The following is a 24,214-nucleotide window of genomic DNA, read 5'->3' on the forward strand; positions in this document are numbered from 1 at the left end:
AAGGAAAGATGGTAGGCTCTAAATTAAAAATTAATCTTATTTATTTAAAAAGTAATTGATCTGATACTTAGTATGAAAAAGTGGAATATTACATATTCAAAGGAACTGAAAGCTGGTGAACAAAGACTCTGTTCTATATTCACTTAAGTAAAATCACGATAATGAACAAAGGATTATGAAGTTAATTGGCTTGCATTCCTTGTTTCGGAAACTAATTAATAAATTGAAGATAACAATATATATTTTTTCCTAAATCATAAATTATGATCTAATTTGTCACTATTCATGATTTATTGCTTGCATTTTTTACCAGATAAATGTATTAAGTTTAAAATGAATTGAAAGTAATCTGATAAACATAGGAACTTGGATCTGTATTGTACTTTCGGCTTCTATTTCCTGATATGGAATTCTTCATATAATAACACCAAGATCAATATCCCTTGTATCCGTTATGAAACGTATTGAATTTCTTGTGGATACTTTACCTATGTATCATAATGAATTGTGTTAGACGTGCATAAAGGACAATATTTGTTATACTAAGTGGCGTTCAGACGATGATCATGATGATCCTAAGTATGTTTGAATATGGAGAGTATATAGATAGACCCACAACTTGTTCGTTAGGCCCAAAGTACACAAATAAGTCATATTATGATTACGCCAAGTTTAAATGCACGTAGATATAATCGCACAAAACAATTAGTAACTATCTATAACTATAACTGGTGTATAAATTAGATAACTGCATGTACGCATACACCCGTCATAGTTATATTTTCGTTATTTGTAATGCCCCGTTCTTTATCCCTCTGCGAGCACAATTACAATTTTCAATAAGCCAGTTCGTAGTTCCTTTCTGCGCATGATCAAAAGATTCTACACATGATCAGAAGAAGGTCATTTGTACTAAAGTGACATGGTGCTTTAAAATCTAATGAGATAAGCACCAACTTTGATGTCTTGATTATTCATATATTCTGTTGAACTGTCGTTTTCATTTACATCCACAAAAACAACAATGCTTCCACGAACGACTGGTATTTCAGTTTGTCAAGTACATTGTGCAACATGCTAAGATATGCATTCAAAGTAGGAATGCAACAAATACCTTCATTAAGTGTTCATTGGTGTGCTATTCTAGTCACCTGATCTATTCAGTTTCTTCATCCTGCTATGTAAGGCAAGCTTACATAATATCTTGCTTTGAAATCTGCCTATCATGATGAAAGAAATGAAAGGTCATTTGACCTAAATTGCCCATGAAGTAATTACGAACTGGTCTATTATACAAATGAAAAAAAATTATATCCAGAAAATAATTTCAAATTTTACTCTTATCCTGTTGGTTGTGGGCTTTTTTTCTTCTTGGTTGTGGAAATTGGGGGGTTCGAGCCCCCCCCCCCATAATAATGTTCCTTATCATCTTTGAATAATTTTGGGTCTGTTTACCTGAGATAGTCTGATAAGATGTATCGTGGAGTATAGGCCAACTGAGAATTAGAACAAGTTGGTATAGGTCTACAATGTAGGATCTGACTCTCGCCTTTGAAACAGAGGGTCGTGGGTTCAAATCGTAGCCATGGCGTATTTTCCTTCAGCAAGAAATCATGTGCTGCACTCGTGACCCACGTGAGGTGAATGTGTACCGGCAGGAGTAATTCCTTGCATGCACTGAGCGCCAGTGATGGTAGCTCGAGCTAATAGCAGCGCTTTGTATCCTCTGGCAAAAAGCGCTTTATAAATCCAGATATTATTATTATTATTATTATCACTATTATTATTATTATTATCAAATCAAGTAAGCAGTAACGATGAATGTGACGGGGAAGAGGGGAGGGGTTCATTATCCCGGGGGGGGGGGGCCACTTACATTGACGAGTGGATACCATGCGCGACCAAAAAAACACGTAAAAAGGATGTCTTTTTCACGATAGGGCACGTTACGTACGTAACGTGATAAGGGTGTCAAAACACAAAAATAATGAAAAAAGGGTATCTATTTCGCTAGGAAAATTACGTGTTTAGGGTCGAATTTGCGGGGATGATAAAACAAAATTAAATGTTTTATAAAGGATGTCCTTTTTGCCCCAACACTACGTGTTTAGAGTCCGATTTGCGCGAGGTGTATAGAAGATGGGGTCGTACTAAACCAAATAAGGTAAAGCCGACGACCGAAGGACCCGTAACAATAAAACATTCCTGTACTTGTTTAGGGGTTCATTTCAGGGAATATTTGCCAAGAGTATCGTTTTGTTTCCAAGATTTGTTAAGGGTAGGGTTTCACACGCCAATACTTGTTAAGGGGTGCATTTTCAGAATATGGAAATTACGTGTTTAGGGTGCTTTTCGAGACCCCATGGTCGCGCATGGTATCCACTCGTGAATGGAAGTGGCCCCCCGGGTTCATTATGCAATTATTAATAATGGGGAAACAGGTTGCATATAAGAGAAAAGTTATTGACCATTATATTATTCGTATTGCGATGAGATCAAATCGGTTCATGCGGGCATGGTGTTTGACAAACTGAATATTACTTATGATTGCTTTTCCTTGAAAGGGGAAATTTCGTCACACCTATGGCAAAGCAGTATACATCCGCTATTCAATCCTTGATCCCGTAGTTTCAAATTTCAAGTTTAGTTCCATGAACTATATGAAAAAAATAACATTGGCTGGTTAGATTTAAGGGTAGAGGTCGAAAATACATAGTTTACCTTACTAATGTTTAGTAATAATATACTACTTACTGTTGTTTTATTTATTTTTTTTCTCATTTTGTTGTCAATAAAGGATCATAATATCTATATACTCAATATAAAAACCAATCAAAGACAGAGGATCAGGATATAGGCTATTATATATTATATATTATAACCCATAGCATAGACAATTATAATTCTCATTCATGCCATTATGTATTCCAAATGATAATCAATACTGCACGATTCTGCCCGACGTTTAGTGCTATGTTGCAAGAAACTAACAAGCGATTGCAATTCAGTTTTAGGTCTGGGCAATTCCATGGAAAATGTTCATTTTACAGAAAAAATGAAGTTACAGATTTCACTTAAGCAGTCAAATTTTCTTAAAAAGTAATCTGTAAAGTCTCAATTTCCAATAGAAAAATCGCAATATTGATAAAATTTTGTAGTTTTTTCCATCATCAAAAATATGGAATAGTAAATTGCAAAATGCAAAAAATGTGGCTATTTTTAAACAATTCATCTTTCCTGTCTCTACTAAAAGCAAACAATGTCCCAGAGGTCTCTTTTAACTTTTGAATAGTTGATTAATGTTTAAATCAACAGAAAATAATTGTTAAATTTTATGCCATTCATCAATTTTACAGAAATCTGTCTTCAGATTTGTGTGATTTCTTTACCATTATCAGTGTCATGTCCGTTACGTTTTTCACTTAAAGTTTTCACAGCTTACAGGAAATTTGTCTAAAGATACTGCAGATTCAGATTCTCTGTTAGAATTAAACCCCCTACCATGTGTAGCAATCATTTTCCCTTACCACTTCTCATTTTCATAAAAATGGCGTAACGGACATGACAATTCGCGTAACGGACATGACGCCTTGTATATGGCAAATGGCGGCATTCGCAAAAACAAAATATTAGGTTCACTGTCACAGATTGAGGTCAGTCTCAATTGTTTGAGGATAGCTGAATGTAATATTTCATAGAATCTGCATGTCATTCAAGCTATTTTTAGAAGTTGGTGAATGATGAAAGTTCAGCTCTTGTTCTGGTAGATTTTTCTGAGAATTAACGGTATGCCACATAATATTAGGATAAGATGCAGCTAGATCTGGCAATATACTCAGATCACAATCTGCATCATTTGTGTTTGAACAAACATTTGATTATCTTAGGTTTTTGCACTGACAGTTTGGAGCATGATAAAACTCCAACTTGTGAATTCATGATCATTGATGATATTACTTCAAAGTATCTGACTTTCACCAACCTCTACCTTCAGTGATGGCATGGGCTCACATTTAAAAGCAAGTTTTATTCGGATATCTGTGTTACATGATGTACATGTACAAGTAGCTCTATGAATCCATGAATCTACAGTGGTACTTCTTTGCAGTATCACAAAGCAAAGGGGCCGTGGAAAGAATATGGCGCGATCAATAAATTATGTCATCACAGTATTTTTGGTCAGCCATAATCACGATTTGAATGATGTATCTTCAATTGTACACAAGCAGCGTGGACAATACAACAAAATTAGATACAGCCACATTTGTCAGCAAGCAAGATCATAAGATTAAGAACATCCAAGATTTGATGAAAGGATGATTATACTCAGGATGATAGTTATTTTGAATGAAAAAAAATCTCAGAAGCTATTTACAAACATTCCGATTACTGTTCAACTCATACAATCGATAATGAAAGACCGGTTTCCAGGTACTGCGATTAAATTTTTATTAAAATACTTTTTAATACCATTTTTTGTAATCTTAAAACTCACATTAATACTGGTACATGTTCTTTATCATAAAATACATTCCATAATATGTTCTTTTTGGATTTATACAGGTCTGGTACATTTTGTTTTCTTCTCACAAAAAATGAGATTTGGTCTTCTCAGTGTGCCGTAGTGGTATGATAAACATTGTATTCAATATAAAATTATCACTTAGGCTATAGCTATTGAATTAATGATACCTGCTAATAATATCTACATATTTTTCTTTAGAGTGTTAGTAAAGGTACTTTGCTGTTACATAATTACATTCATTATTCATATTTCTTTCATTTTCAAACTAAGAAGTGCTGATGAAGTTCACTTCGTAAGGGTGTCATGTCCGTTACGCTAGTATATTATCAAATATTAGGGCATGAATAAAAAATAATCTTTTCTATCAACTTTTTCTCCTTTAATTAGGTGTGGTGGATGGTAGTAACTGGAAAATACTCATTAACTGTTGTTAACCGTTGTAAAATAAATTTTTCTACATATTTTTTTGTTTTATAAATATTGTACAAAAAGCCGCCCTCTCAAATTGCAAAATAATAGGAGATATTACAGATTACCAGTTATGACATGTGTCTCTAACCTCTAGCCTTAACATGTAAACAATTAGACTTGAACCATATCTTGTAATAAAATAATTATTTTCGCTTACAAAAAGTGGACGAAACTGTCATGTCCGTTACGCTTCGTGTGTCATGTCCGTTACGCCACATTTTGAGCTAGGAATACAGAATGCACTGCAAAACTGTTCTTAAACACCATTTTATGGATAGAACGTGATCTTAAGATTAAATTAACACCAACGTCAGGTGCATGCAATCTAAGAATTCACAGGAATTTTGATAAGCAATAGGAGGTAAAAATGCTTCGTCCATTTCGTGTCATGTCCGTTACGCTCACAAATAGTGCAATTTCTCCGCAACTGTTCAATGCAACGATTTGAAATTTTATGTGTATGTAACTGATACTTAAATGTGTCTGATAAGCTTAGTAACAATTATCAAATGACTGCTAATTCTACTGTATAAACCTTTGAATTACAAAAATTTGTCTGAATGTCATGTCCGTTACGCTGGAATTGACCGTCTCTAGATTAATCGTATATCAGAGCAACTAGATCCTGAGCATGTTCGTCAGAGAGTGACACGTATCGCAGGTTCGCCTCCTCTCTCCCATTACGTAACGTGGATATTTGAAGTTGAAAAAGATATCGGGAACTACGAAAATGTCGAGCGGTCATCGAGGGAAACAAGGCGGGAAACGCCCCCGACCATCTACCGGCTCTAGTCCAGAAGGACCTGCTCTCTTGCCTGCCATTAAGAATCTGTTAGCAGAGGAGATAGGAAAGGTTCTAGATAGAATTCAAGTTTTGGAACTTAACTTTGAAGCCAAAATAAAGAAATTTGAAGAAAAACTTAACGATGTTGTGAATTCGGTCACTTTTAATGAACAAAGTATTTCAGAACTTCAGCAGAAAATAAAGGAGGATAAGGAAATAGTCAACCAGGAAATTGACAGTCTCAAGGCATACATTAATCGGGAAAATTTACTTTTCCACGGAATAGCAGAAGGTAATCAAGAGGAAAATGTGGAGAACCTTTTACGGGACTTTTTTGTGGAGCACCTTAGATTTGATAGAGCGGTTGCAGATAGGATTGAATTTCAACGAGCCCATCGGATCAACTCTACCAGAAGACCGCGCCCCATCATTGCAAGATTTTTGAGATATAAAGATCGCGCTGCTGTGTTTCAAAAGGCGAAGAATTTGAAAGGTTCACACATGTTTATTACAGAGGATCTCCCACTGCGAATAAGAGAACGTCAACGAGCTCAATTGCCAGCCTTAAAGGCAGCCCGGTCTTCAGGTAAGATGGCTTATTTCTCCCGAAGCGAACCTTGGAAGTTGTACATCGATCGAGTTTATGTGCCACGGGAGAGGCAACATGCGTTCATTCGGCCACTTCCTACGGAGACACATCCCGGTAACCCAGGAATACGTCTTCAGGTAGCTGCTGGTGCAGAGCATAATCTCCCGGAATAAGCAACTGGCGCTATGAGATTGCAAGGAGAAAAGCTTGGATAAGTATCATTTATGTTTACATTCGCTTACACTAAGCATTTAATTTTCTAGACAACGGAGTTAAAGAGGTTTTTCGCTAAGTGAGACCCTTCTAAACACCATTTAAACCGTTTAACTGATAAGAATTTGGTTTGATAAATATTTCATAACAAATTGCGAGTCAACTGAAAGCAAAATTGTTTCATTATTTGTGGAAGATGCAATGAGGATGATTGAAGAATGGTATATTCCTATTCAAACCAAAAAAGCAAGAGAAATGCAGGATAAAGAAGACAGGAAAATATAACAGCAATAACTAAAGCGTGGTGTGAGAACAAATATTGTGCACTCTTATCAACATTGATCACTGCTGGATGGAGAACGAGTTTAATACTAAAAACTATTTTTTTAAGGAAGGAAAGGAGATGAAGCGTTTCAAAAGTGAAAAGCAACAGGGCTTATATTTTGATTATTAAAGATATTTCATGCAACAAGAAGAATCTTTATCTAGAATGAAGAAACTAGAAGACGTTGATGGAACAATCACCCTTTCTTTATGATTTTGTGGAAAAGATATATAGGTACACAAATATTACCTAACTTACAATTAATTAATTTTGAGCATGAATTTGCAAGGTATGAAGGGTTTTCTCAAGGAGCTCTTGGCTCATTCACTAAACCACTTTTAGCCCCAAAAAGGGGGTAGAAAGAAAAAAAAGGAATGGAATGCACATGACAGTAAATCTTCTTAGTCTAATTTAAAGGCATAACCTTAAATCAGTTTCATAAAAGAATAAATATTGCTAGAGAAGGTAATAGACAGGATGAATAGCTCTGTGTGCATTTACAATTTTGCATTATTGCTGGTGACTATGTATTACGTCTTTTTCTATCGCACATCCCAGGTTTTTGTTTTTGTTTGGTTGTTTGTTTGTTTTTATAATAAGCACACGGGATGACTCTTCCAACAATTAGAATGTTTGAAATTTTATTAATGGTTATTGATCTACATATTCAATGAAACAAAAAAAATGAAGGAATAGAAAGATTTGCTTCAGGCAGATAGCTTTAATTGGCAGAGAACATTATTTGAATAGAGCTATATGTTACAATGGCTCTAAACAAATTAGCATGGGCAATTTGAATAGCTCCATTAACGTTATTGAATGTAACCAGCTAATTGAGAGGCAAGAAATCTGCTTTATTTTGTTCTAGTTTTTATTAAAACGACGCTATTTTATATGGAATCTTAAGTATTCTACCATTTATTTTATTGATTTTCCTTTTCTTCATTCCTTTATCACGTATAATGCTAGTTTAATAAATGGCACATGGTTATAGCAGTTCTTCTCATACCAAATCTCAATTTGTATTGGTTTACAGAAGAATAACAAAAGAAGCCACTCGGCAAGGGTGAATCGGAAAATGATTGTTTTGCATCATTTTATTTTATTTATTTATTTATTTCACATCTTTATCCAGAGTAGCCTGTTCAGCTTTATACAAACAAATATGCAAAATTACACAATATATACAATTAAAAAATTCATTAAAATCGCTGGTCTTCCACAGGGCTCTGCATAAATACCAAAAAACATATATTTCATAACATAAAGAAAACATAAGTAAAGAAAATATATATACACATCAGAATAAGATTTGGAATGAGAAAGTAAAAGGACGTGGTAAGATAGGAAGAAAGAGATAGAGAGAGAGAAAGGGCCAGAGGTAAACAGAGAGAGAGTTCAGGAGCAAAGGTAATTATGTAATATTTGACCAGTCAGGCATATTCTTAAGAAAAGCATAAGATAGCATAGGATAAAAACCAAATCGAGGAAGTGATCATGCATTTCTATTTAAACACAATACATGTAGCATGTGCTGTAAGTATGAGAAGTGATGTCATATTCTTATCTGTGATTATATCATTTTAGGAGTAATTTAAAGGAGGCTGGCCGCTTTTCTAGTCGCGTAGCGTCCGGAAGGTTGTTCCACTTTGTGGCACCTGAATAAAGGAAAGAATTTTGATAAAAAGAGGTGGAACATTTTGGGAGTCTCAAAATCAGTTTATTTGATCGTCTAGAGTTCCTCATTAGTACGGTGTCTAGAAGTACAATTCTACGTGAAAGTATAGGTGGGGCAAGTTCATGAATTATTTTAAACATTGTGCAGCAGGCAGATTTCCAAAAGAGTTTGTCCAATGTTGGCCAAGATAATTTATTAAATACTTCATTGGACGGGGTTTCCCAAGTTAAGTGTGAAATTAAGTATGCTGCCCTTTTATGTAGGCGATTAAGGATATCGTAATTGACATCACTTCTCCCTGTCCACACATTGCAACAATAGAGAATATGGGGCACTATATACCCCCAGTAAATCTGTGACAATTGTTCAGCGGAGAAGGTAGATCTCAGTCTCCTCAAAATACCCAACTTTTGCTTAACATCTTTTGCAACTTTGTTTGTATGACTCCTAAAGTCTAGATATGAGTCAATGATAACACCAAGGCATTTATATTCATTTACACATGCTATGGATTTTCCGTCTATAATAATATCTAAGTTTTTATCTTGTAATGTGCAAACTCTTTGACGTGAACCAAGTAGCATTGTCTTAGTCTTATCGACATTGAGAATAAGCTTGTTTCGAATTAACCATTCATGTGTTCGCTTCATTACTTCATTAAGCTGTGTTTCAATGTCGTGTTTAGATGTGCCTGATACAGATATGGTCGTATCATCGGCATACATGAACACAGATCCATTTGGAATACTCTTTGGTAGGTCATTTATAAATAAAACAAACATTAGTGGGCCAAGTACCGACCCTTGGGGAAGACCTATATTGATATCTTTAATTGTCGACTTATTATTTTCTACAGAAACATACTGTTTGCGATGAGCAAGATACGAGTGAAACCATTTAAGACTACTTGCACTACAACCATACTTTGCTAATTTATCTAAAAGGAGTTCATGGTTCACAGTGTCGAATGCTCGACGTAAATCGAGGAAGATAAGTCCATTCATTTTCCTATTGTCGACGTTACGAGACCATTCATCTATCATACAAAGAAGAGCCGTTTCACACGAGTGGTTTGGTCTGAAACCGAACTGGCTCGAGCATAATAGCGATCTTCTGCTTAGATAGGACATGAGTTCTGAATGGACAGCCTTTTCTATTACTTTTGATATAACAGGCAATATTGTTATTGGCCTATAGTTACTTGGGTTACTTTTATCGCCCGATTTGAAGATTGGTTGAACACGGCCAATTTTCCAAGCGTCAGGGAAGGTACACGATTCAATTGATAAATTCAAAATGTATACAAGTGACTGTATTAAATTTGGTAGTTTACATGCATATTTCAAGAGTCTTACAGATAAATTATCATGCCCTGTGCCCTTTTTTACTCTTAATTTGTTTATTTCCGAAATAACAAATTCAGAAGAAATTGATGGCATCTCAAAAACATCGTTATCATGTACTGGTGCTTTATTTGTTGCATCCACGTCATGCCTATGAGGTGCTAAATTATCGCTGTCAAACAGAATGCGATTGTAGTCAGATTCAGATACTTTTGCAATTTTTTCGACAGACTCAACAAAATAATCGTTCAAGTATCTGGCGACTTCATCTGCATCAGATATAATACTTTCATTTACTTCCAGGCATATTTTATTATTCTTATTATTTTTACAAATGCTTTTAAGAACTGTCCAGATTGCGCCAGAGTTTCCAGCGTTATTGTTTATCTGTAACTGTATAAATTCACTTTTTGCTTCCTTGATTTTATGAGTAATAACATTTCGCAGACGCCTATATGCAGTCCATATCACTTGGCTGTTCAAAGTTGTGGCTTTCTTGTGCAAAAGGTCACGAGTATTCATTAAAGAAATTAAGTCTCCTGTGATCCATGGACATGGATTATTACGAATGCGTTTTCTCTTGTAGGGGGCATGATCGTTTACTGCATTCATAAACATATTATACCATAATTCCCATGCATAATTCACATCCTTTGTATCAAATACTAAATAAAAAGGTAATTGTGACAAAGTTTGTTCAAATGATTCTGAACTGAAGTCCTTAAAACTCCTCCATTCGATGTAATTGTCTAACTTTTTAGGGGAATCGCTTCCAAATACGGTGAAGACCAGAAAATGATCACTCAGAAATGTTCTAAATACTCCAGTCATTGAATGGTTTTCAGAATCAGTGGTAAAAATATGGTCAATTATTGTACTTGAGCCTGATGTAATTCTGGTAGGAATGTCAACAAGTTGGTCAAATAAGTAGCCGGACATCAATGTTTGCAAGCTGTTAGCAAGATGATCTGCTTTCGAAGTACTAAAATCACAGTTCAAGTCGCCTAATATAATGATCTCATCAGCCACATCAATGACTTTCTGCATTAGGCGATTAAGTTCATCAAAGAAAGATACAGGTGAGTTGGGTGGCCTGTACAGTACACATACGTATATATTCTTTTTGTTAACGTGTAAATTTATCCAAAGTGCTTCCAAACTACTATCAAATTGTGAAAGATGTTTAAAGTAAAGGGTTTCTCTGACGTAAAACGCGACATCTCCACCATGTCGAGACCTATCTTTTCTCAGTATTGTAAATCCTTCCATAGCTAACTCTGAATCGGTTATTGTCTCATCACAGTGTGTTTCGGTTACCGCTGTAATATCAAACGTGAAGTTTTTCAACAGAAGGCTAAATTCATCTATTTTAGCTGGTAATGAATTTATATTGATATGACATAATTTCATTCCTGATTTTGAGATGGGAGGAATGCTTCCATCAATAAGATCATGATATTCACATTGGTGTTGGGGTGGCATGAATTTCATTGACTTGGTCGTCTGTTCAGGAGTCTCCTCGCCGTATCCAGAGAATCTATCCAATCCCGAGGGAACAGTCGCTCTCGATACATCTTTTTCCTGCGGTTCATTTTGTGGTTCGGGGGAAAAGGAAAATCATTGTCACTCAGTCTCTCGGAGCCTGGGTAGTATTGAACTGATTCCCGTGTTTGACGGGGCAGATTCAGAGAAGCGGGGTGCGTCCCGGAGTATGTCTCGCCATGGACCCCCATGGTCTCGCCAGGCATGACTCCTCGCATATGTCGAATAATGTTCACGGCTAATAACCGCGCTCCGCTTTTATTCAGATGTACGCCATCTCTCGTCAGGAGTGTCGAGTCGATGTTCCCATTGTCGATGTATGACCAATTGTTCTGATTGGCCAATAGTTTCAGCGACTCGTTGACGTCATCAACCTTCTTTCGAGTTTCCGAGCTCTCGTTGCGCCGGTGAATGATTGATAAGATAGTGACAAACTCGAAATCGTGGCATTTCTTCAATTCTTCAATCAGTGAGGTGTGTTTGGCAACAATTTCACTGGAGTCATCGATCACGACATTGTTTGTTCCGAGGTGAAAAATAACCTCAACAGGCTTACTAATTTGAACGAAGTCACACACTCTGTCATACGCATCTTCAAGCTTAGCGCCTGGGAGGGTCCTACATGCAACACGGCGTTTTGACAATCGGGCTGGGATTAATCCTCTTGTCATGGAATCGCCGATAATGAGAATATCTGCTTTCACATCGTTCTTGCTTTTGGGCCTACAAGAACTTTCGTGGATTGCACGGTGCTTTTCCCTGTAAGCCTTTAGTTGATCATCAATGGAATTTCCTGATTGGCCACTGTCCTCTTTGTTTACATCACGAACAAGATTAGAGTCATTAGATGCAATAAGATTATTCACTGTGATCGATAATGTCTTTATTTGCTGCTGGAGAGAAATGAGATTAAAGCCTATTGAAGAGCAACTTTTGCATGCTTGTTTTGATTTTTCCTCTGTGTGCTCGACTTCATGGAGGATTACTTCGTCTTGATCATCATGATCGTGTAGATCTCTCTGGTCATGGTCGCCATATTTATCTTGTTCATGCATGGTGACGAAATGTTCACATATCTTAGAATCAAGATGCGGTAATATATGACACACAAGATCTGTCACATAGTCAATTCGTGCTTTCTCATCTTTCTTCTCTATGTTATGTTCATAAGAATAATGCAGATGATGGATGGCTAATCGTAACGCAGATGTAGTCATATATTTCGGTAATTTGTATCTGAAATCTCCAGAACCGGGGCCCCGGTATGAGTATTTGATTTCAGCGTCATTGTAAAGAAAATCTACACTTATTTGGAACGTATATATACTGATAGAATTGATAACACTCACAAACTCTAATATCCTCGATAAAATGTCACTGTTCAGTCAGTGTAACACATCTATTCTCACCAGTATTATGTTCACATAACTGTAGGCATCGGGGTGAATGTATGGGACTACGATCTCGGACGTCCGTGGCGTTTCAAATTTCTCTCTCTATCACAGCACATTTAAGAACCACAAAAATCACTCCAGAAAGTAAGACTAAACCATCACATAGAAGATAAATAAGCAGTTCCATCACAAGGCAAACGATAACAATGGATATATTAAGTATCATCAAGGCAAATAAAGTCCAAATTCAGTCCAAATTCATTGACGGCAAAATATAGGGGCGCCGAATCGGAGTTTGATATAGGTTCGTTAATCCGAAAAATGATTGTTCACTGAACTCAACTTGATTGAAATAATTTCGATCAATGAAAGCGATGCTATGTCAAGTGCTATGTTGGTCAGGTTCTTTTTTTTATTATTTTGATCGCGTGTTACATTATTACACATACCACTTGGCAACACTCAGTTGATCATGCATACCTGAATGTCTGTTCATATTTAGCCAGCTTTTGTAATTTGTTTTCATTATGAAAGGAATGTCAAAAGGAATAAAATCACCTTATTTGTTTTTATGATAGTCGACATTACATTCCACTTGACAGGGAAAATTCCACATTGTTGCGAATAGAATTGTTACGCTGATTATTTTTGTCCATCCCAAATTGAATACGAATGTTTTTTAGGCCGGGGTGCTGGATGGTAGATTGGCTTTAAAGAGTGGCTGGATAGCAGATGGTATAAATTGGCTTTAAAGAATGTCATAAAAGCTTGCATTCAAGCATTGTCCAACGGAGTTTATACATATTCAGTGGCTGACCGTGGCCCGGAGGACGCGAGGCGTTGGGGGGGGGCGGCATTGTTCACAGACAATGCAGTGCCCCCCCCCCAGTGCTTAGTCTCGTCCGGGTCGCGGTCCGCTACTGACCACTCCGCAAGTATCAGTCAATTATGCGTACCTTGCATTGACTAAAATTAAGGACTTTTTTTTTTTTTTTTTATTCATCCAAACTTTCACATTTATGGGTACAGTGCCGGTTTAAAAAAGATTTCATTCGATACCGTATTATACTTTGTATACCAGAATTTCACATCTCAATTATTGTAAGAGGGGGTCTGATATCATGCATCAGTATGCCATTATGTTCGATCAAAAAGACAAGCTACAATGCTGGATGTTAATACATTGTATTATACATGCCACTCAGCAAGGTTGAATAGAAAAATCATTGTTTTGCATCATGCCTTGATGCCTGACTGTTTACTGAACTTCAAGGTTGAAATAATTACGATGAAATCGATGCTATGTCAAGTGCAACATTGATTAGGCACTTTTTTTTTTTTTTTTTGATCGCATGTTACGTTTTTACACATGCCACTTGGCAACACTCAGTTGAACATGTATACCTTATTGTCCGTATTTCGCCAGTTTTGAATATATTTTCATTAAGAGTGGAATGTCAGAAGGTATAAAATTACTTTAATTGTTTTAATGATAGTTTACATTACATTCCACTTGACAAGGGAAATTCCACATTATTGTGAATGGAATTGTTACTCTGATTATTTTTGGTCATTTAAACATTGGCCAACGGAATTTATACAGAGTCATGTCATTCCGCAAATTGTGCGTGCCTTGTATTAACTAAAACTAAATGATCATTTTTTTTTTTTCATCCAAATTTTCACAGTTATCAGGTGGAGTGTCGGTTAGAAAAAGATTTGACACAATACCGTATTTATACTTTGTACACCAGAATTTCACATCCCAATTATTGTAAGAGTGGAGCTGATATCTCCATCGGTATGCCATTATGTTCATTCTAAAAGTTACAATGATTGAGGTTAATACAAGGTGTACCTCTTTCACACATGCCACTCGGCAAGGGTGAATAGGAAAACGACTGTTTTGCATCATGCCTTAATGCCTAATGGTTTATTGAACTTGATTGAATTAATCAAGATAAATGGTATCGTTGCTATGTCAAGTGTTATATTGATTAGGCATATTTTCTCGGTTGTTTGATCACTCGTTACACGTTTCAAACATGCCACTTGGCAACACTCAGTTGATCAGGCATACTGTCGTATTTCCACAGTTTTGAACATATTATTAAGAGTGAATTGTCAAAGGGTATAAATTTATCTTAATTGTTTTTTTAAGTGATAGTCACATTGCATTCACTCGACTGGGAAAATTCCACATTGTTACGAGTGGTCAGATATACTGCATCGGAATGCCACTATGGTCGTTCAAAACTGAAGATCAATGCTTGAAGTTAATATATTGTGTACCTCATATACATGCCACTCGTCAAGGGTGGGTCGGAAAATATTTGTTTGGTATTATGCCGGGGTATCATGCCTTAATGCCCTCTTGTTAATTTAACTTGAGCAGGCTCTTATGTGCTGTTGTTGGTCGCGAGATAGATACTTAACATCTTGAAGCAGATTTTTTGAGAATGGAATAAATAGATACTTGGGCCCTTGGGTGTGATATTGTTACTCTTTCACAAGATTAAGTCCGGTATGATGACAACAAACCTTGGTCCTGATGATTAGTTAGGAAGGGGGCTTTAGGCAAGTGAGCTGACTTAATGAGGAAATAAATGGTAAACAAATGGTTAGCCTTTTCTTTTTTTAACTAAGCATACTGATGAAGTATGTCGAATAGTAGCCGCTTAAACTATTTTGTATATACCTGATATATCTCAATAACAAAGGAAGGAAACAGATAAGATGGTGGATAAAAAAGCTTATTGTAGGGGGATGTCCTATATTTCGATTAAGATATAGTCAGGAAACCGTTGACAAAACGGCCTTTCAAGCGTAAAGGTGCATTGTTTTATGTTCTGTTTATAATTAATTCTTTATTAATACTTCGCCTCATTATTACCCTGGGAAAACTAACTTTCATAAATGCGAAGATGTCGTCAATTTAAAATTGTGCTTTTTTGAAAGGTAATCATTGTATCGAGAATATTTTTAATGGGATACAATTATTAAAGGGGAAGTAGCCCCTGACATGGGGTTTATAGTGAGAATGGAAAGGGATCGTTAGCGGGTACAGGTCATAATCTGTCGGGTCTGATGCCCTTTTTTTGAAAAAAATGAAATCTATTCTTTTTTTAGAAACGTGCATGTCATGTTTATTAACATGATTAAAGATATTGTAAATAATATACAAAAGAAAAAAAAGAAAGATAATTGATATTAGTTCAAATTATTTTGGTTTTTAATTTCAATTCTTTATTATGTCTCATATATTTGCATTGGTTTCTTTTTATATTTTGGCATTTGATTCCTTTCATTTTAATGTTTTTTGTCGTTTTGTTGTTTAAATTCATTTTCCTAGGTGTCGGGGGGGGGGGGGCGGCGAATACGGGAATTATAGGTTAAGTTCTAATGCTTACGACACTATGGCGATTCCCTTTGTTGTGTGTGAATTGGGAGGTGTGTCTTTGTGGGGAATGTATGGTTATTGTTTGTTATGTATCTCTCTGTCCGCATGGGTGTGGACGTCTCAGTGAAAATGATGTTAGGATCAAGGATAGCAGATGTGTATTTGAAAGTGCCTCGCCGTCAGTATTTAGAAGCAGTAAAATGTGGACAAGTATATTATTACTTATAAATAATTTATATGGAGTGTAGCACTAGTAAGATATCCATTGATTGTAATTTCATCTCTCTAAATGTAAAAGGGATAAGAGAAGAATCAAAGAGGAGAAAAATTTTTGATTGGTGTCGTGATAAACGTTCAGATATTGTATTTTTACAGGAGACATTTAGTACGAAAGATATCGAAGAGAGGTGGAAAAAACAATGGGTTGGAAATATATATTTCAGTCATGGTACGAGTCATAGTAAAGGAGTTAGTATACTTGTAGATGCTAAGCTAGATGCCCAAGTTTTAAAAGTCATTGCTGATGAAGAAGGTCGGTTTATAATTTGGAAATGCAACATACAGGGTTTGATTTAGTTTTAGCAAACGTTTATTTCCCAGTTCGAGGGAAAGAATCGGAGCAAATAACTTTTTTGAGGAAGCTCAATACAACATTAAAAAGAATAAATGAGAATAATTACCCCATAATAATAGGAGGAGATTTCAATATGATACGAGATAAAGACCTAGATTATAGGGGTACTTGTAAGCAAAATATGAATTCCAAATTTGAATCTCTTTTCAATGATTTTTTGATTGAATATAAATTGATAGATATATGGAGGAAAAGAAATGGAATTAAAAAACAATATACCTACAAACAAATGAACCCTTTCATGCAAAGTAGATTGGACTATTGGTTTGTATCAGAAACTTTAGAAGAGATTATTTCAAATTGTAAAATACTTCCATCCTTAGCACCAGATCATTCAGCAGTTCAGTTGCATTGCTATAATCTGCCATCTGATTTAAAATTTAAAAGTTCTTACTGGAAATTCAATAATAGTTTATGTAACGATGAAGATTTTAAGAAAAAGATGAAAGAGGAAATTTTAAGATTAAAGGAAGAATTTAAAGAAGAAATTGCAGATAAGAGAGTTCTCTGGGATTTTCTAAAAATGAAAATTGGCAGTTTTACAAGAAAATATTCTAAAGAAAAGGCTAAGATACGGAAGGAAAAAATAAAGATTTTGGAGAAAGAAATATTGGTTTTAGAAAACGATCTTTTAGGAAAGGTAGACAGGCAAAAAATAGAATTATTAGAAGGTAAACAAAATGAATTAAAAGCAATTTATAATTACGTAAATGAGGGAGTGAAGGTAAGATCTAGAGCATCATATTATGAAAGTGGTGAAAGAGATACAAGGTATTTTACTCAACTGATGGAATCTAATAAAAGAAAAACAGTAATACGTAAACTAATGATAGAAGAAAAAATCAGTTTTAATCAAAATGAAATAATTCAAGAAATACAAAGATTTTACAGTAAATTATACTCGCAACAGGAAGGCGAAAAATACGAGATTATGGAAGATACCTTTTTCCAAGATATACCGGAATTAGAACCGGCTTCAAGAGACATTTGTGAAGGAAAAGTAACTCAAGGTGAATGTTTGGAAGCTTTAAAACAAATGAAACTTAATAAAACACCGGGAAACGATGGGCTTAGTGTTGAATTCTATTTAGTATTTTGGTCTATAATAGGAGATTTGATAGTAGACGCTTTAAATGAATCTTTTTCTAAGGGGGAACTTTCGGCACATCAAAAACAAGCAGTTATTATTATGTTTGCGAAAGACGGAAAAGACCCTTTGTTTACTAAGAATTACAGGCCAATTTCATTACTGAATGTCGACTATAAGATTTTAGCAAAAGCTCTCTCAATAAGAATTAAAAAAGTATTGCATGAAATTATTCATATTGATCAGGTTGGATATATAAATGACAGAAATATAGGAGAGGCAGTAAGGTTAATAGACGACATGATTTTTTATACGAAACAAAATAATATTCCGGGCTATTTAATGGCAATAGACTTTGAAAAAGCATTCGACTCTGTGTCCCACGTATTTTTACAAAATGTTTTACGTCAGTTCGGTTTTGGAGCATCTTGGTGTAGGTGGATTAAAACATTATATAATAAAGCCTCAAGCTGTGTTTTTAATGGAGGCATATCTACAGGGTATTTCTGCGTTGAAAAGGGGGTAAGGCAGGGGGACCCGCTCTCTCCCTATTTATTTATTTTATGTATCGAGGTCTTAGCTCATTCGATTCGTAAAAATTCCGATATACGTGGAATTCACTTTGGTGATTTTGAAGTTAAACAAATACTTTATGCAGATGATATGACCCTTTTCATAAAAGATCCGTTATCAATAGATAACATAGAAAAAACCTTTGAAAATTTTGAAAAAATATCAGGTTTGAGAATAAATAAAGACAAAACCTTTATTTTGCTGTTAGGCCCCCTCTCCGAAGAAAACGTTAGAATGCCTTTTGGTAAAGTAGTAGAAGTCATTAAAATATTGGGTATAACTTTTTCATTGGATGTGGAGGTACAGGAAAGGATAAATTATAAAGAGATCTTAAGCAAAATTAAAAATTTGTTGAATTGGTGGAAACAGAGAGATCTCACTCTAATGGGAAAAATTCAATTGTTGAAAACATTTGCACTCTCGAAAATAATTTTTGTATCGTCACTCACCCCAGTACCACCTTGGGTTTTTCATGATATTGAAACGTTAATGTTTGAATTTTTATGGAATGGGAAAGACAAAATAAAAAGGAACATTATGTGCATGGATTACGAAAAAGGAGGGCTTAGAATGATAGATTTTAACTTATTTGTATTTGCACAAAGGATTATGTGGTTAAAGAGACTCATACTCGGAGATTCGAAAATAGGATGGAAACGATTTTTTATAAATAGGACACGTAATTTTGGAGGCTTACTAATACTTTTTAGTAACATATCTTTAAATTTGTGCAGATTGTCCCTACCAAGCTTTTACATAAGTTTGTTGGAAATATGGGGTGCTACGAAAGAAATATTGCTTAAAAAGGAAACGTCAAAAAGAAATGAGATATTCTTTAATAATAAATTTATACGTTTGGACGGAAATATGCTATTTGAAGAAAGCTTATTTCTTAGAAATATTTATAAAATACATCATTTAGTTGATGACAGGGGTAATTTTAAATCATCTAGAGCCTTCCAGAGGATGGGATTAAAAGAAGATGAGATAGAATATCTCCACACAGTATATAAAAATATTCCAGCAACGTGGAAATGTCTCTTGAAGAAAACAGACACATGCAGGGACACAGCTTTAAATTTCGAATTTATGTTTCATGGAAATGTGAACACAATAGCTAATGTTACATCAAAGAAAATCTATGAAGCTTTGTTAAACATGAAATCTGAGAGGTCATGCGCTGTTAAAAACATTGAAAGAATATATGACTTTTCTGAAAAAGATACTGATACAATATTTTTAAGACCTAGGGTAGCTACCTTAAATAGCAAGTTAAGGGAGTTTCAATTTAAATTGCTGTATGAACTTGTATATACAAAAAAATATTTGTTTAGATTTAAATTATCAACACATAATCTATGTTCGTTCTGTGGCAAATGTGAAGAGACATATGAGCACATATTCTTCACCTGCGAATACATAAAAACTTTATGGAAAGACTGTGGTTGTTTATTTAAATTACGTCAAATAGAAAATGTTAATTGGAAGGATATTCATATTGGAGTTAAGGTTTTTGATATAGGGAAGGAACAATTACTAAATCATATTATCTTTCTAATCAAATTTATGATCTTTGAGTATAGTAAGGCTAAAAGAAGACCCCCAACCCCTCAAGAGATAAGGAAAAAGATATTGGAAAATGAAAAGGAGGAAAAAAGAATAGCAGAGGCACGTGGAAAATTATCCGGTCACCTGAGGAAGTGGGACAACTTTCACACTTCACGATGACGAGGCACTCAGAATCCATTTGTTTTTGTTTTTAATTAATGCATGATATGCACTTATTTTCATGACAGCTGCCTTAACACTTATGCGGACAGATGAAATGCATTTGATCTGGTGGAGGTATGTGTGTGTGAGGGTATGTGTGCGGGTGTGTGTGTGTGTAAGGGTGTGTGGGCAGGGGGTGTTTGTGCGTGAATCGGTTTGAGTGTGATGGGGGTGGGATGTGAGTGTGCGGGAAGGTCCGAAGATTATCAATAGTAATTCTTCTCTCATAAATCCCATATTTTAATAAACTTACAGGTTTCTTTACAGAGTTTTCTTTGTGATAAATGGTGAATAATTTGATTTTAGGCTGTACTTTTTTTTCGCTTCAATTAACATATGTATTATGTATATATAAAAATGTAAGAGAAAAGAATGTACATCAGACACTTACAACAAATTGAATTGATTTAGAATTTATTTATGACATTGTTTAAATTCTTTTTTGTTAAGAATTGTCAAATGTAACCATAATATTTGTAAGTTCAAATCAAACTTTGTAATGAACGTTATATTTTACTATGTTCAATTGTGTTTTATGAGAGAAGAGAATAAAAGATTACTAAAAAAAAAAAAAAACTAAATGCAACTTGGTCTGGCCCTTGTATCAACAAGCATAGATTGATTTGCTACTAGTTTAAGTCTATACTTGTAAATTTGCATCTGCTTAAGAGCAAATATTTTGGCAACATCTCCTAAGACTGGAAACAGTCCCGCTAAAGCATGGAATTGCATGCCCAAATAATAACATTAAAAATACAAGTAAATACTTATTAGTAGTTCAGTGGTTTCAAATCTTGTTTCATAGATTTGGGCAATTAAATGAATAGAAGGGGTAAATTTTGATAGGCCGGCAAGTTTTTCTTCTCCAACTCAAGTTTTAGGGTCAAGATATCCATTTCTTGCAATTTCTGAAAGGACAGATGAATATGCAACGTATGTATAAGCGTAAGTTCATTGCTGATGAAAAATAAATTCATGAGAGATATGACAAATAAGAGATAACTTTGACATATTAGCATAATTCCCATAAATAAATTCTTTTTCGATGTTTTTTCATTCTTGCTCTTTTTTATCAGTCCAATGTGGAATCACCATGGAAAGCTGTGGTATAAATGACCTATTCAATACAAATCTATTGCAATAACTTCATGGCGACTGCAGCCATTTCAATAATTTTATACAAGTTTGTAATATTTCAATTTTCAGTTAAAACTTACATAATACAGGGGTAGATCCAGCCTTCGTCAATGAGGGGGGGGGGGGGGCGGAAAGTTCTTCAGCCATATTCTCCCCGATAGGCACCACTCGAAGCTGATTTTTGTTTGTTTCTTTGAAGGGGTAGTCCTAGTAGTCACTTCTTAGCTTTATTCGTTTAACTAAATATAATATAATCTCATTAGCCTTACATGAATAGTGGGAGCGCGAAGCGCGAGCTAAATTTGTTTAAAATATTTTATATTCTAATCTGAAATGGAGGCCAATTTAAGCTCTATATTTCAAGCAAATTTGCAGGAAAATATGAGGTAGATATGGATCGCAATTTATTTTTTAATAGCAAAGAGCTAGTACTTTTCATTATTATTGCTTTTTTGACATGATGACTATCTTCCTTCTTCTTTATAAGCGCGAGATGCAACTTGTTGATATTCCATTCTGAAAAAAGGGCAAATTAATTGTTGAATTAATATCTTATCAATTAATTTAATAAGCCTATGAGAGCACGAAATATGTTGATATTATTGCCTGAAAAATTGACATTTTAAGCACTTTTGTAATTATGAAAAAGAAGCAGGAGTTGATAATGCGAGTGCAAATTTCGAGCCGAAATTTTTGATAGACTGTCATGAAATGGGGATTATTTTTAGGTTTGTTAAATATTTAATATTGAGATAAACACTCATCAACATGCGAGCGTGCAGCGCTATAGCTGACACTTTTTGACAATCAGACCTGAATTGGGATATTTGAGAACTTTATGGAATACACGAAAATACGGCTACCTGACAAATCAAATTTTCCGAGCGAGCAGATAGAATCTATATTCAGACAATAAAACTGACATTTTTCAAAGCACTCAATTTGTAAAAATTAAATTGTAAATAAAACAAAATAATGACATAATGATTTTTTTTTTCCAAGTCTTCCCCTTATCTTATTTCTTTCACTGGATCCTGCTCTTATATTTGTCCTCTTCTTTGTTCTCTCTTTTCCCTTTTTTTATTTCTTCCCCCTTTTTAATTTTGCAACAGGGGGGGGGGGCTCGCCCCCGGATCCGCCTATATGATTGACCAACATTTTTTTTTTTAGTGTACGTCGTCCGTGCATCGAGCGAGCCATTGGCGTGACGTCATTGTTGATGCGGAACGGGAACTGACGATCACACTTGATGTGTTTGTAAAACTAAGAGCATCATACTTAGAGATTTTGGTAGGTTTCAGTATTAACTTTATGATATTATATTACTCGACATTTTCTGTCGGTTATACAGTGGAATTTCTTCTGAAATACTGTTTGTATGATGTTGTACCCGATTGTTTTCTCGCCATTTATAATCGTGTTGTCCCACCTACTTCATTCTGTGTAAGTTAAACGTTAGACCCACTCATTCTAACAACAAGCCAGGTTATGAACTTATGATTACCTCAAGCGATGTTCATGTAGGCGCCATTCCACTTCACTACCGCTACACTTACCCGAACATCAACAAGGTACAAAACTCACTCTGATACTGAGATAGGTACGCTACTCTAGCGCGAGAGGGCGCGATTTTCGTGTCATCATTTTCGCGTACGAAAATGGCGACAAGCTGCTTCGGGGGCCGGTGCGAGCAATAACGGCAAGCCCTATTTGAGTCTCCTGTCTAGGATAGTAAACGTATATCAATGGGAATGAAAACGATGACATCATCTTCCCAATGTATTCAGCTATACTGTACGGTGAGCTCCTGCGACGGAGGATCGAGATCGGAACAAAAATTGCACTAAAACAGTCTGTAAGTACAGTTTATGCATCAAATCATCATTGTATGTTATTTTAATGGAATTATCAGACATATTACGCTAAAAGTACATATGCTACTCGAAAATTGAAGTCGTAAGCTTTGATTTCATACCTCATTCATGGCAGCATTTCTTGCCACCATTTGCCACGGCCGAGTGTTAAACGCCCTTGCTATTTGTTTCGCGGGATTTTTTTTTAAGTTTGGCGACGCGTTTCGCGGGCTAATTGACGGCGGCTGCTAGGGTTTTTGGTTGCCCGCGGTGTGTAGTCCTGCGCATTGGAATTTGTGTAGCAGACCGTTTACCGTGATATGTCTGGTATTTCTTTGATTGAAAAAAAACTTTTTCCTTTTTATAAATTAGGAATTCAAAACCACAGACACAAATGTAGAAATCAGAAATATATCTTACACTGACACTCACACATTTATTTTGATTGAATAGAATACTGAAAAAAAATGGCAAAACACGCAAACTTTCTGAATCTTCTCGAACCAAATTTTAGGCAATTTATTTTCGTCTTCATTTATTACTTGATCATATTCTGTTGAAAATTCATGACATGATTTCTTTTTACAAGACCTTAATTTTTATTATTTTAAAAAATGAGTGGCCTAGATCTAATTTAATTTATTATTTATTTTTTCTTTTGTTTTCATATTTTTATTTTCATTCAGATTAATTTCTTATCTCCATTTGAACATGGCAATACTTACTGATCTGAAGCCTGGAAGTCGAGGGGCCCAACAATGAACAGACTGGGGCTGAGCCGTCGAATATCTGTGGTTCCAAGATGCCGCCTTAAAAAAACCAACCTCACCTCTCCCTCTGGCTCTGGGCTTCGTTCTTGGCGATCCTGCATTCCATTCAATTTTTCTACCTACTAC

At 35.2% G+C, this 24,214-nt stretch overlaps 1 protein-coding gene and 1 long non-coding RNA gene across 2 annotated transcripts in view; both read left to right on the forward strand.

Annotated features, from left to right (window-relative positions):
• The first annotated feature begins 22,660 nt into the window (after nt 1-22,660).
• Nucleotides 22,661-24,214, forward strand: part of LOC121416262 (semaphorin-1A-like) — a 43,967-nt gene continuing 42,413 nt past the window's right edge. The window contains exon 1 of the mRNA XM_041609778.1: nt 22,661-22,755. The gene's annotated coding sequence lies outside the window, so the exon portion shown is untranslated. The remainder of the gene's footprint in view (nt 22,756-24,214) is intronic.
• On the forward strand, nt 23,058-24,121 carry LOC121416263. Its single transcript, XR_005970117.1, has 2 exons — nt 23,058-23,320; nt 24,005-24,121. It is a non-coding gene; the product is annotated as an uncharacterized LOC121416263 (long non-coding RNA).

The sequence above is a fragment of the Lytechinus variegatus genome, chromosome 5, assembly GCF_018143015.1.
Source record: "Lytechinus variegatus isolate NC3 chromosome 5, Lvar_3.0, whole genome shotgun sequence".
In the NCBI taxonomy this organism is placed as follows: Eukaryota; Metazoa; Echinodermata; class Echinoidea; order Temnopleuroida; family Toxopneustidae; genus Lytechinus; species Lytechinus variegatus.